This window comes from Engystomops pustulosus, chromosome 7 (assembly GCF_040894005.1).
Source record: "Engystomops pustulosus chromosome 7, aEngPut4.maternal, whole genome shotgun sequence".
Classification (NCBI taxonomy): domain Eukaryota; kingdom Metazoa; phylum Chordata; class Amphibia; order Anura; family Leptodactylidae; genus Engystomops; species Engystomops pustulosus.
This window is the reverse complement of record NC_092417.1, coordinates 101,177,721-101,189,744: the sequence shown is the minus strand read 5'-3', so window position 1 is coordinate 101,189,744 and position 12,024 is coordinate 101,177,721. Positions and strand designations below refer to the sequence as shown.

The 12,024-nt window shown below is 40.3% G+C and overlaps 1 protein-coding gene across 1 annotated transcript in view; it reads left to right on the top strand.

The window, feature by feature from the left end:
- The first annotated feature begins 205 nt into the window (after positions 1 to 205).
- Positions 206 to 12,024, top strand: part of ACSF3 (acyl-CoA synthetase family member 3) — a 111,812-nt gene continuing 99,993 nt past the window's right edge. Inside the window, exon 1 of the mRNA XM_072117452.1 lies at positions 206 to 390. The gene's annotated coding sequence lies outside the window, so the exon portion shown is untranslated. The remainder of the gene's footprint in view (positions 391 to 12,024) is intronic.

Here is a 12,024-nt window from a genome sequence, read left to right as displayed (position 1 = left end):
TTACTCGCAAAGAGAATGGAAAAAAAAAAAAAAAAAAAAAAAAGGTATACTGAGCGTGTTTGTTTTATCCATAAGGCCTTTTTAATCTTTACTCTTGTGAGTATTACTATTAAAAACATTTTTTAACGACCAAAAAGTACTGCACCATCGTTCTTTTCCTTTCTCTTCCTAAATCAAATAGTAATTAGAAGAAGGAACAAAGAAAGTGGAACGAGTAGTGGAGGAACAAGTTCCCGGGTGGGAACAATTAGGAGTAGCACAGAAGCTACGAGCTACCCTGAGAATCCCCAAGAGGGACGCCGTGCTAAGCTACCGTATCCTGTATGAGGATTTTTCATGCCCTGGGCATGCAACGCTGAGGACATTGGGTATGGACTAAGGACTGTCCCCGTGAGTACCAAAAATCTCTGGTTGAGAAGGTACTGCATTATTTTTTTCCTAAATGTGGAGTGGATGAACGTAGAGGCGGAGGATTAATCAATTTTGTACTAATATTTCGTTTTAACCCCTTCATTACAATGTGCTAATAGCACATTGTAATGAATGAGGAGGAATATCCCCAAATACTGCCATACTGTAGTATGGCAGTATATGATAGGATCGATCAGGCAACCTAGAGTTAAAGTACCCTAGGGATTCTGAAAAATGGTAAAAAGAAAAAGAAAAAAAATTATAATAAAAAAAAAAAAAAATTCAAATCACCCCCCTTTCCCTAGAACTGACATAAATATAAATAAACAGTAAAAATCATAAACACATTAGGTATCGCCGCGTCCGAAAATGCCCGATCTATCAAAATATATTAACGGTTTTTCAATGGGTTTAACCCCGTAATGGAAAATAGTGCCCAAAGTCGAAAATGCCACATTTTTGACATTTTGAAAAATATAAAATAAATCTATAAAAAGTGATCAAAAGGTCGTACAGTCCTAAAAATTATATCATTGAAAATATTATCAAATGTCACAAAAAATGACACCACCCACAGCTCGGTACAACAAAGTATAAAAAAGTTATTAGCGCCAGCAGATGGCAAAATCAAAAAAAAAATTTTTGTACAGGAGGTTTTAATTTTTGTAAATGTATGAAAACATTATAAAACCTATACAAATTTGGTATCCCCGTAATCATACCGACCCAAAGAATAAAGTAGACATGTCATTTGGGGCGCTCAGTGAAAGCCGTAATATCCAAGCCCACAAGAAAATGGCGCAAATGCGTTTTTTCACCATTTTCACTGCATTTGGAATTTTTTTCCCGCTTCCCAGTACATGGCATGGAATATTCAATACCTCCACTATGAAGTGCAATCTGTTACGCAGAAAACAAGCCATCACACAGCTTTTTAAGTGTAAAAATAAAAAAGTTATAGATTTTTGAACGTGGGGAGTGAAAAATGGAAATGAAAAAATAGTAAAGGGCCCGGTCCTTAACCGGTTAAATAATGATTCTTCATCAAACTTTGCCCAAAGAACAATACAAGTAAATATAAGAAAATGTTTGATATTTACTTAAGAGGAAAGTTCTTCTATCTCTACTCTCTCTACTCATGTCCGTTCCCTGACCGTTAAAAGTGACAGTCTCCCTCAAATCTATGCTGAATATCAAATTGACTGACCCTCGCAGAGGATTCGGATTATATAGAGGCTTATTGAGAAAGGAATATGTTCAGTTCAACTATACTGGTTGCAAGCGGATAAATCCGTCTCAACACAAATGAAGTCCTTTAAACCAAATTCAGCCATATGAAGCAGCAAAAGAGACTGTAAAATATGGTGAATGCAACTCACTAAATGTCCAGAAACAGTGTTACTCCTCATGCAGACCACTGATTTATACAAAGTTTGTTAAAAGATTAGCTAAACTTTAAAGCAGGTAGATTTGGGCTACCTGCACACGAATATATATCCTAGTCAGAACTAGACTACAGTTCATGAGGATCTGTGGAAAACTAATGCCAAAATAATGCAAATCGGCCATGAAAAATGAATGTTAAAGGAAGTCTACTACCAGGATTAAGGATTATAAACATGCTCATGTCTGCATCCTCTGGCAGGATCTGCGCTTCTTACGCCCTTATTTTTACAAAAATTGCTTTAAAAATTATGCAAATGAGCCATAGGAGCTCCAGGTTCATTTATCAGCTATGGAACACAGAGCCCCTCAGGCTCATCTGCATAATTTTTAAAGACTGCTTTCTAAAAGAAGAGCAGATCCTGCCATAGGGGGCACAAACCTGAAAGTAAGTATGCTGGTGGTAGATTTAATTACACTTTCATTTTTATGGCCCAGTTGCAACTGTCTTGCATCAGTTTTTCACAGATCCTCACAAACTATAGTCTAGTTCTGACTAGGACATGCTCTATTTTTAAGGGATCACTAGTACTGACCCATTAAAAAGCATTAATAATCTATGGCAGACAGATGATTTTCATTGTCTTGTACCATTGGCCTTAAACTGTTAGGTCAAATGTCTGACAGTCGTGTGAAGATAACCTGCTCTCTGTTTTCAAGGGAAACCAGCTGAATTTTGAAAACAGCTTGGGATGTAAGTGAAAGTAATGAAATAACGCTTCAATATAATGAAGTGTATCCTACAACCTATATGGATTCACCACAGACAGTGAGAGTCAAAATGCCTCACCCAAACTTGAGCTCCCCAAAACCTACAAATACGACAGGATTTCAGTGCCTTTCTGCTCAAGCTTTAAAACGTTGTTAAAGTTTCAGTTTATTTTATTACACCAGTTTTTAATTTTTTCGATGTTTCAATTAAAAACCAGGGTAAAAAAAAAAACCCACAGAAAACCATTAAAGACAATGACAAACAAGCATTAAAACCAGGGAGCTCTTAATGCTTCTGTGTTTTCTGGCTTTTAAGTGCCTCTGCAGGACTGGTGTTGGCAAGCATCAGCCTTTTGAACTTTAAACAAGGCTCTCCCTATGCCGCAGCCTCGTTCCCGTTGTCTTGTGGTCGTTCTGGGCAGGAAAGGGTAAATGCCCTAACTCTAGTTTCAGGCTGTTCAAACTGTTAGCTCCTTTCATTTCATTATTAATTATTCACTTAAATTGTCTTTCTTGTAATTCAGTGAGTGCGAGGTGGCAGAGTCGTTAACAGACTGCTGCCTTTAACAGGTATTCTTTTAAGTGGCTTTTGATGCTTCTTCATTATTAATTCATACTGAAGCACTAATGACTATAAATGCATTGAGTATTAATGGGTTTCCAGGAGCCCTTCTGCTGGAATTCTGTGTTAATTAACACTCAGATGCCAGGCGGGTCTAGCACAGTAATAAGTTACAAAGTTCTCTATGGACCCCAGGCCTGTCTGTCTGGTTAATCCCCTCTCATTTGTCATTACAACTCCGTGAAAGATAATACATATTCGGCCTATGTAAACTCAGTACATCGCCTGCCTACATAGGGAGAACATAACCGTAAAATAGCCTTGTAATCAATGCAGTAAAAAATATTTCCCTGTAACTATAACAAGAACAGAGATCTATTCAGTGGCGGTGGGGGCTGTAACAAGGCTTGTACTATCATATAAGTTTTGAAAAAGTAGTAATTTTCAATTCAGTTCTTGATCCATTAGCCTCCTTTTCTTTGACTCTTCCAGACCCATCTGCACCCATCAGAGACCAGCCTACTGACTTTTAGCTCATTGCTCCACTTCTACACAATATTGAAGTTGAGGCTTCTTCGCGCTTTTTCGAGCCACCATTCCAGACTTGTGTAATGTACTTGCATAGTGCTTGTGCGGAGATCTGTGATCTCTCTACTATGAGGCATATGAGCCACTGCTGTGATGAGCCGACTTGTTGAGTCCAATATTTTGGACGTCTTGGCCTATCTTCATTTCATATTTTTCCAACTGTCATGGTACTCACAATGTACTTTAATAATCTTCTTGGCTATTGCTACGGAAGAATTGGATGACAATGCTTCTCTTTTCTTGATAAATCTTATTCAATGGTACTCCTTGATTTGAACCATTGACCTTTCACTATGAAATCAACCTAATAAAACACTTAACTATTAGGGAATTTGAGAACAGGTTTTAATTTGTAGTATACAAAAAGAAAGTGTATAAAGTCTCTCCATGACATATCCCTTTTAACCGATCTGACACTTAAAGTGACTGTGTCACCAGATTTTACCACATTAAACAATTAGCATCCTCAGGTAGAGTATAAAATGTCCTTTCTAGCATTTTCTGTTTTATGTGAAATCTCAGCCGTTTACCTATAATAATCTCCATAGTCTTATGCAAGTGAGGTAAGAAGAGTGGTATATTGCCTGAGGGAGTCATTTTTAGAGGTTTTATGGGAGTTGTGTCACTCCAGATGCTCCTATAACAGAACCAGAGATATGGGCAGTTAAAGAAATTGGTGGGAACTGGATCTTTATATGTAACATTTGCAACACCCCTGCCAATGTTTAGGTAGGGGAGTGTTTGTGAATAAGGCCCTCTATCTGTTAGGACCCATCTAGTGAGTCTGATCAACTCATTAAGGGATAATACAGAAACACTCAGGTAATTAGCAGCTGTAGATTCTGCCTGAACAGGTAAGGGTTAAGTGGATGTGAATTCTAACCAATTGTATTTCACCATGTACACTTTAGTATGATTGGAGAGTTAGCCACCACCTGACCAGTAAAACAAAACCTCTAGACAGGGAGGGGCTAGAGGTCAGTCCAGTCAGACAGAACACTGTATACAGAGTGAGGAGAGAGAGAGAGTGTGAGTCCGCCATCAGGGCTGACATTTAGCTAATCCCAGAGCCAACGTCTGAAGACTCAAAGCTGAAGCTTCCACAACTGGACACAGCTCCCTCCCAGCCTGCATCTACTACTATGCTGGTGAACCATTCCTGCTTACCACTCTCCATGACCTCTCCTGTACCAGTTCTGCTGTGAGATCCCATTGCCTGCAGTTGATCTAATAAAGAACATTGAGTTATTTTGCACAACATTGCCTCCGTCTGATCCCTGGATACGGCTGTCACCACAACGGGCTCCCCATCGATTACCCAGAGACATATGTTACAGACTTTAAGGGGTTGCCCCACGGAGATCCAGTACCTCAGCCTCTCCCTTCATATTTCTTGCACACACCACCTGCTGGAGACCTGCCAGGCTGTAGGACAACCCTCCTGTCCCTATACCAAGCACCGTGACATCAGCGTGCCTAGGTCACAATCGCCAGCCACTTCGGTATTCTGGGCTCCGGCTGCATCTAGGCCACAAGAAAAGGCTAGGCCCCAGTGGGGGATGTTGCAGATTTCCAACTATGTGTCCAACTGCCTATATTTCCAGATCCCTAGTTCAAAAAAGCACATACCTAATGTGATCTGAAAGATGAGATTTTTATCTTTAATAACACCAAAAAGCACAGTTCTAGGTACTATAGAACTGAAGTACCTAGGCAATGCATGGCTCTTCTGAGTCAATGCAAAGGGTATGATTTTAAGGCCCTTTTCACACTGTGCATGGGAAAAATATAGAGCATGTTCTATCTTTTCTTGTGTTAACGCCCGGGTACCGTGCATTGCTATGGAGAGGAGAGGGATAAGCAGTGCTCCTCTCCAGCGCACTGCTCCAGGAGCCTAAAGGTGATTTTTTTTTATAGGTTAACAGGCAAGATTTCACATAAAAGAACCAATGCTACAAAATATATTGCAGAAAAACATGAACTAGACTATCTTATATGGACTTAACAGAAGCTCTAGGTCTCCAGCTATAAATCACCATAGCCATATGTCATTCACATTATCAATATGCAGTTTGCGGACAAAAGTATTGGCACCCTCAGCCTAATACTTGGTAGCACAACCTTTAGACAAAATAACTGCGAACAACCGCTTCCGGTAACCATCAATGAGTTTCTTACAATGCTCTGCTGGAATTTTAGACCATTCTTCTTTGGCAAACTGCTCCAGGTCCCTGAGATTTGAAGGTTCCTTCTCCAAACTGCCATTGTGAGATCTCTCCACAGGTGTTCTATGGGATTCAGGTCTGGACTCATTGCTGCCCACTGGTCTCCAGTGCTTTCTCTCAAACCATTTTCTAGTTCTTTTTGAAGTGTGTTTTGGGTCATTGTCCTGCTGGAAGAACCATGACCTCTGAGGGAGACCCAGCTTTCTCACACTAGGCAAAATTTGTTGGTAGTCTTCAGACTTCATAATGCCATGCAGCAGTCCAGTACCAGAGGCAGCAAAGCAACCCAAAAAAATCAGGGAACCTCCGCCATGTTTGACTGTAGGGACCGTGTTCTTTTCTTTGAAGGCCTCATTTATTTTCCTCCCAAAACATGTATTCTCCCAAAACGTTTTGGTCTTTCTCAGGTAAGTTTTGGTAAACTCCAGTCTGGCTTTTTATGTTTCTGTGAGGGGTCTTACTGGGTATCCTACCATACAGTCACTTTTCATTCAGACGCCAATGGATAGTACGGGTTGACACTGTTGTACCCTCGGACTGCAGGACAGCTTGAACTTGTTGGGATGTTAGTTGAGGTTCTTTATCCATCATCCGTACAATCTTGTGTTGAAATTTCTCGTCAATGTTTCTTTTCCGTCCACATTTAGGGAGATTAGCCACAGTGCCATGGGCTTTAAACTTCTTGATGACACTGCGCACGGTAGACACAGGAACATTCAGGTCTTTGAAGATGGACTTGTAGCCTTAAGATTGCTCAGGCTTCCTTACAATTTTGATTCTCAAGTCCTCAGACAGTTCTTTAGTCATCTTTTTTTTATCCATCCTCAATGTGGTACACACAAGGACACAGGACTGAGGCTTTAGAGTCAACTTTAATCAATTTCAATTGGCTACAAGTGTGATTTAGTTATTGCCACCACCTGTTAGGTGCTACAGGTAAGTTACAGGTGCTGTTAATTACACAAATTAGTCACATGATTTTTTAAACAGTGCCAATACTTTTGTCCTCCCCCTTTTTATGTTTGGTGTGGAATTATATCCAATTTGGCTTTCTGACAATTGTTTTTGTGGTTTTCCATTGAAGACAAATTAAATGAAGATAATCAAGCCAAAAAATTTCTGATTGCAATAATGAGGTGACATCTAGGGTTAACCATAAGTATGAGGGTTTTCACTTGACATAACTGGTAGGATCACAGATATGAGTCTAAATTGCCAACATATTGCCTATTGCATACATATTTCTATAAAAGCATATTCACATGGTGAGACAGATTTCCAGTGAGTGATGAAATACCTGAAATAATGGTTGGTTATTCTATTCTCTTTCTTTTGGAAATGATTTCATTGTTTGCATCATGATCAAAAAGAGTTCAACAGACATTTTAATATTACTGTTAATATCTCTAAATTCCTTTTCCAACATAGATAAAAAAGTATCGATATGATTGCTTCTGAGGTGTGATAGATGATACGTAGGACTTAGGCCGCGGTCACACGTACGTCATAACGCGAGGCTAGCGCACAGGGTGTGGACCTTGGCCCCAACGCACATCCGTTTCCAGGGAAACGCATGCGATTGTTAAGCCGATCGCATGCGTTTCTCTGGAAACGCATGTGCATTCGGGCCGAGGACCTCCCCCTGTGCGCTAGCGTCGCGTTATGAACGGACGTCTAGCGGTACGTGTGACCGCGGCCTTAGTTTTAAGACCTGTGGGTATGATTATAACTTCTGTATTACGTGAAGATAGGATGGGGGTGTTGTTGATATTAGAAAATATTTAACCCCTACGGGACTCAGCCTCTTTTGGCCTTAAGGACGTGGCCCCATTTTTCAAATCTGACCTGTGTCACAATAAGTGGTTATAGCTTTGGAATGTTATGAGATATCCAGGGGATTTTGAGATTGTTTTCTTGTGACACATTGGACTTCAAATTAGTTTAAAAATTTGGATGAAATCTTTTGCGTTTAGTTATGAAAAAAAAACAAATTTGGAAAAATTCTTTATTTTCAACATTCTAAATTCTCTACTTTTGATGCAGACAGTCATAGCACCCAAATAAATTCATAACTTACATTTCCCAAATGTCTGCTTTATGTTGGATGGTTTTTTAAGATTCCACATATTCCACATATATTTACTAGAATGTAATGAGGCTCAGAAGTTAGGTATAATTTTTCACATTTCCTGTAAAATCACCAAAACCTGTATTTAGGTTATGGAAACTACACCCCTCAATGTATGAAAAAACACTTTTAAGAAGTTTGTTAACCCTTTTGGTGTTTTATAGGGGTTAAAACAAAATGGCGGTGCAGTCTGCACATTGTAATATTTTTTCACAATACAGTCATTTTGGGTGGAAAATTAAACATTTACAATGGATTAAATGAAAAGAAGGCTCCACAAAGTTTGTTACCCAATCTCTCCCGAGTGCACTGATACCCCATATGTGGTGGTAACCTGCTGTATGGGCGCACGGTGGTCTTATTTTAGAGTGCATAAGATTTTTTAAATCACTTTTTAGAGCATTTTTTATAGGGTATTAATTGAAAATTACCGTATATACTCGTGTATAAGCCGAGTTTTTCAGCACAAAAAATTTGCTGAAAATCCTCAACTCGGCTTATACATGAGTCAATAGACAGCCCAGCACTTAAAAAAAAAAAAAACTTATATACTCACCCTCCGGTGGCCCCGATGTCCGCGCTGCTCCCCCGATGTCCGCGCTGCTCCTCCGATATCCGCGCGGGTCCTCTTCTGTCTTCTATCTTCCTCTGTCTTCTGTCTTCCGCAGCGCACCGCCATGTTCTTCCGGCCGCAGCACCGACCGCGTCATACTATGCGCCTGCCGCCGGGAAACATGGCGACGCGCTGCGGAAGACAGAAGACAGAGGAAGATAGAAGACAGAGGAAGACAGAAGAGGACCCGTGCGGACATCGGGTGAGCAGCGCGGACATCGGGGCCACTGGAGGGTGAGTATATAAGTTTTTGGTTTTTTTTTGTTATTGCTGGGCAGGCTGTATACTACTGGGGGCAGGCTGGGCAGGCTGTATACTTAAGGGGGCAGGCTGGGCTGGCTGTATACTTAAGGGGGCAGGCTGGACTGGCTGTATACTTAAGGGGGCAGGCTGGGCTGGGCTGACTGTATACTTAAGGGGGCAGGCTGTATACTTAAGGGGGCAGGCTGGGCTGGCTGTATACTTAAGGGGACAGGCTAGGCTGGCTGTATACTTAAGGGGGCAGCCTGGGCTGGCTGTATACTTAAGGGGGCAGGCTGGGCTGGCTGTATACTACTGGGGGCAGGCTGGGCAGGTTGCATAGTACTGGGGGCAGGCTGGCCAGGCTGTATACTTAAGGGGGCAGGCTGGGCTTGCTGTATACTACTGGGGGCAGGCGGGGCTGGCTGTATACTACTGGGGGCAGGCTGGGCTGGCTGTATACTACTGGGGGCAGGCTGGGCTGGCTGTATACTACTGGGGGCAGGCTGGCTATATACTGGGAGGCTGTGACTAATGCATTTCCCACCCTCGGCTTATACTCGAGTCAATAGGTTTTTGGTGGTAAAATTAGGGGTCTCGGCTTATACTCGGGTCGGCTTATACTCGAGTATATACGATATCCTTTTTTGGTTTTTTTTTTACGGGGTTCACTTTGCGGATCTAATAATGATTCTGTTTTATTATGAAGATTGTTAGGGACGCAGGGATACCAAATATGTGGGGGTTTTGTGTATTTTATTCAATTGTACTGAATAAAAACCAATTTGGAGAAAATCTTGTTCATTTTAGCATCACCATCTTTTCATATGCATAACTTTTTTATTTTTCGGCTGACAAATCTGGTTAGGGGCTTATTTTTTGCAAGTAGAGTTGTTCTTTTTAGTGGGCTTATTTTGCAGTGCATAACATTTTTTAAATAACTTTTTAGAGCATTTTTTATAGAGTATTAATTAAAAATTATCTTTTTTCAGAACTTTTTTGAATTTTTTTTCTCCGGCGTTTACCGTGCGGGTCCAGTAACGATTCTGTTTTATTATACAGATTGTTATGGGCATCTAGCCCCGGGGACGTACTATAACGTCCTGGTGCGCCTAGGGGTTAACTTAGTTCTGGTCCCTGTGTGTAGAATGTTAAAATGTCTGGTTAGTGTTAATTTTGTGATAAAAGATTGCAGATCTGTTAAAAGATCAAATTCCTTGAACTTCTTTGTTGGGCAAAAAGATAGCCCTTTGTTTAGTAGAGAAATTTCATTTCTTTGGAGGATGTGTTATGATTAACTATTTTTTACATCAGTTTTTTGGGGGGGTTTCTGGATCACAATCATGGACTCTTGAGGGACTGAATTTAGACTAACTTTCTCTGTGCCCTCTTCTTTATTTTTTATTTTTCTTTGAGCTCTTAATCTTACTATCTCCTTGATTTTTACTAATACAACGGGTCACTGCTGGGGAAAGTGTTCCTGTTAGGGGAATGTATGAGGCAGAGTTTGGAGTTTTTTGTGATACCAAGTCCATTTGTTCGAAAAGTTCAAAATCTTCATGTATAGTAAATGATGAGCCATTAAACATATTGTATAGGTCGTTGGTTCAGTGGGGTCTCAATAGTTTGGAAAGCTGTTGGATGGTACATGAAAAAGCTGTATTGGCTAACAGCTATCTCTGGTGACTCAGCTCAAAATGCATATTTATTGCTTAAGGGAATTGAGCATAAACCACTGGTAATCTCCCACTCAATCTGAAATATTAAAGTTTGACATCTGGAGATTAATACTACTACAACTGTTACTAGTGTTAGCTTCAACTATAGACTAGGTGCCAAAAACACATCAATGATTACTATATTGTTTTAACTGCTTAGAAATTAAGCCATGGATTTGGAGTTCCAGAACTAATACTTTATTAATAATTTAGCTATGATTAGTTATGAAAAACGAAAAAAAGAGCAGCACAGTCTATCCAAAGTCAAAAAATTACAGTTGTGGGTGCTATCCTAGTACTCTTACCAATTGAGTCCAAATGTAGAAAACAGAAACTGGCAGCACTCCGTTTGTGTGAAAAAAGGGTGTTTATTCCATCCTATGCAACGTTTCAGCTGTATCCCAGCCTTTCTCAAGCATCATGTGCAGTGTTACAACCAAACATATAAAGGCACAATGTAGTGACGTCATCAGTGAGTCATTAGCATATTAGTTCAACAATGTAGAGAATCAATCAAAGAAGTATATATATACAAATATACAAGAGCATAAAAATCACGTCATCACAGTTGTATGTACAGCAAATCACATAAACAGTGGCAGAACAGTGCATAACCATGTATACATCAAAAATAATGTATGCAATCACCTGTGTGGTGAGAAGTGACGAGGACCCTCCTGACCAATTCGGAGCTAAAATCGCATATCGTGTCAGAAAGGCGCGACTAAGCATGTCTATGTTATCGTAAAGAGCACAAACGTAAACAAATGGGCGTGTGCGCCAAATAATAAAGGGTGCGCCATATTGTGTCTAAGCTGCGACACATATGTGGCGCATGCGCATAACCTCAAAAGTGAGCACAGTGGCCATCTTGGATGTGGTAAATACTGCAAAGGATAGACACTATACAATGTAGTCTACTATTGGCAAAGTAAAGTGAAGACTAATTGCCAAGCAAGTAGTGCAGTGATCAATATAAAGCACGGAGGTATGAATTAACACTAGCATCGAAGGCTACAAGGCGATCTCAGTTATGTCACCTAAGAGAAAAAGAAAACTAAGTAGTCACAAAATATGGGCTAATAAACGGGTATGAAATAGGTAACCGCAAAAAATATGAGTCACAATGAGTCAGAACCCCATTAAAATGGGGGAGACCCAGGTGTGGGGTAAGTCACCATATTGATCGACGGAAATACCATCTGATCGCAGGGGATAAACCTCTCCTCAATAGTGGGACCATGTCAAAGAAGCCCTAGTGGCTACCTAGAATCTAAGCGAAAAAAGCCTACTAGTGACAAATAACCTCAAATTGCTGAATGATAGTGGCCTAATATGCTCAAACGATAACACATAGACATGAAATACAAAAAATATTAAATTTA